Source organism: Schistocerca gregaria, unplaced genomic scaffold (assembly GCF_023897955.1).
Source record: "Schistocerca gregaria isolate iqSchGreg1 unplaced genomic scaffold, iqSchGreg1.2 ptg000772l, whole genome shotgun sequence".
Taxonomy (NCBI): Eukaryota; Metazoa; Arthropoda; class Insecta; order Orthoptera; family Acrididae; genus Schistocerca; species Schistocerca gregaria.
Genome location: NW_026062142.1, coordinates 60,001 through 62,500, shown reverse-complemented (window position 1 = coordinate 62,500; position 2,500 = coordinate 60,001).

Below are 2,500 nucleotides of genomic sequence, written 5' to 3'. Positions count from 1 at the left end.
AACCTAACCCACGTTGGCCCTTAACCTAACCCACGTTGGCCCTTAACCTAACCCACGTTGGCCCTTAACCTAACCCACGTTGGCACCTTAACCTAAGTTACGCTGCACCTTAACCTAAGTTACGCTGCACCTTAACCCAAGTTACGCTGCACCTTAACCCAAGTTACGCTGCACCTTAACCCAAGTTACGCTGCACCTTAACCCAAGTTACGCTGCACCTTAACCCAAGTTACGCTGCACCTTAACCCAAGTTACGCTGCACCTTAACCCAAGTTACGCTGCACCTTAACCCAAGTTACGCTGCACCTTAACCCAAGTTACGCTGCACCTTAACCCAAGTTACGCTGCACCTTAACCCAAGTTACGCTGCACCTTAACCCAAGTTACGCTGCACCTTAACCCAAGTTACGCTGCACCTTAACCCAAGTTACGCTGCACCTTAACCCAAGTTACGCTGCACCTTAACCCAAGTTACGCTGCACCTTAACCCAAGTTACGCTGCACCTTAACCCAAGTTACGCTGCACCTTAACCCAAGTTACGCTGCACCTTAACCCAAGTTACGCTGCACCTTAACCCAAGTTACGCTGCACCTTAACCCAAGTTACGCTGCACCTTAACCCAAGTTACGCTGCACCTTAACCCAAGTTACGCTGCACCTTAACCCAAGTTACGCTGCACCTTAACCTAACTTACGCTGCACCTTAACCTAACTTACGCTGCACCTTAACCTAACTTACGCTGCACCTTAACCTAACTTACGCTGCACCTTAACCTAACTTACACTGCACCTTAACTGTCACATGTAACGTCACAGGAATGTAGCTTTGCCTAACAGCAACCCTCTGAACATAGTTCACTGCTTGGATCCTCTGGTGTCATGTGTATTTCTTGATGCCATGGTGCGTACCCTCACATAAAGGTCTTTCGAGTGTTGCGTACTTTCTACACAGTCCCGCTAACCACTGGAAGGGTGTACCGCTACAGAACGAATATCGCCCTCCCCTCCTGCCCTTCCAAGCTGGTCGGTCAGGGGTTTGTTTGTGAAATGAGCCTTGCAGCTGTTCAGTTGCATTCGGTTGTCGATGCAGTCAGTGTACGTTGTGGTACGGCCTGTGTGGACTGTCCGCTGATGTACGCGTAACCCACACTGATCATCCGTCGTTACGTACTGAGTGACATAATGTGGCACATGCTTGACCGTACACCGGCTGCGCCCTACAATGGCGAATCATAAGGGCCATATGTTGTGCACGATGCTACTTGTCTCGTCTCCCCATTACAGCGAGATTGCACTGTTGTACGCCGTACAGACATGTGGTAGGTAGGTACGGACGAAAGTATTGCATGTTGGCCCCCCCCCCCCCCCCCTCCTCCCTCTGCCGGGAATCAGCGTGAGCCGTCTGTTGATGTAGCGACGAGGGTTTTCCTATTTAATCGTATTGCCCCACACAACATGATAGCACGGTGGACCGCGTTCCACATCTGCGACATGCTACAGAGGCCGGTTGACAGTCGACCGCGCAAGGGACATTGCACACGTGCGCGGACCATCTTCCACGTGTTCTCTCGTGTACATGCCGCAGTGTGTATGTGGGCTGATGTAGCGTGTCGTGACACATAACATGCAGGCATGCCAGAATCGTAGATTTCGCAAATGTAGATTGACGTATACGTTTGCTGCCAAAGATCCGCAAATGAACTGGAAATCAGTTGTTGAGCGGTTGTTCGCGCTGCAGGTGCATCGGTGATAGCGACGATCGGTACATCTATGAACCGGTTGTTTCGGCGGTACCCGCCATGCCCCCGAACCTGAGTTGGCCATGTGGGTATGAAGCGATACGAGGCTGTGGCTTGGCGGGACAGTCCCCGGCCGGTGAGGGGGGGCCGCCCGGCGTGCTGGCCGCGCGCTGCGTGAGCGCACGCACTACAGCCGGCTGGTGGGGGGCGCCCAGTGGCAGGAGCGCCGGCCGACGGGCCCGGCTGGCGTCCCAGCTATGCGCCGGCGCACCCTGCGCGCGGCGCCAGGCGGCCAAAGTGGGTTCTGCCGAGCCCGGTGCGAAGCGCGGTGGACATCTGCAGTGTGCTGGTCCGATTGCGGACTGTGTGCGTTGAGGATGCGCCGCCGCCCGGCACTCGGCGTCGCGACGCCGTCTGCTGCTCGGTCGCCCCCAGCGGTTCTCGCAGGTGGTTTGTATCGCAGCTCTGCGGACGTGTTGGCGCGTGCGCTGTGCTGGGAGAGTTCGCTTCTGCACCCAAGTGGGGCTTTGCCCTTCTGTGGCGCTGGCGTTGGAGCTGCCGGTCACCGTAGGTGGCGCGTGTTGTTTCCCGCCGGCAATGCCACGACAGCACGCTCCCGGGCCTCTGTCGGCAGCGGCAAGCTCAGTTGGGAGCACGGGTGTTCGCACTGAAAGCGTCTACTCGCCCATCTCCGGGCGATTGCGCCTCTCTCGAACCCGACCAAGTACTTAGGACGGCGCTGCGCGCCGCCGGGACCTGAG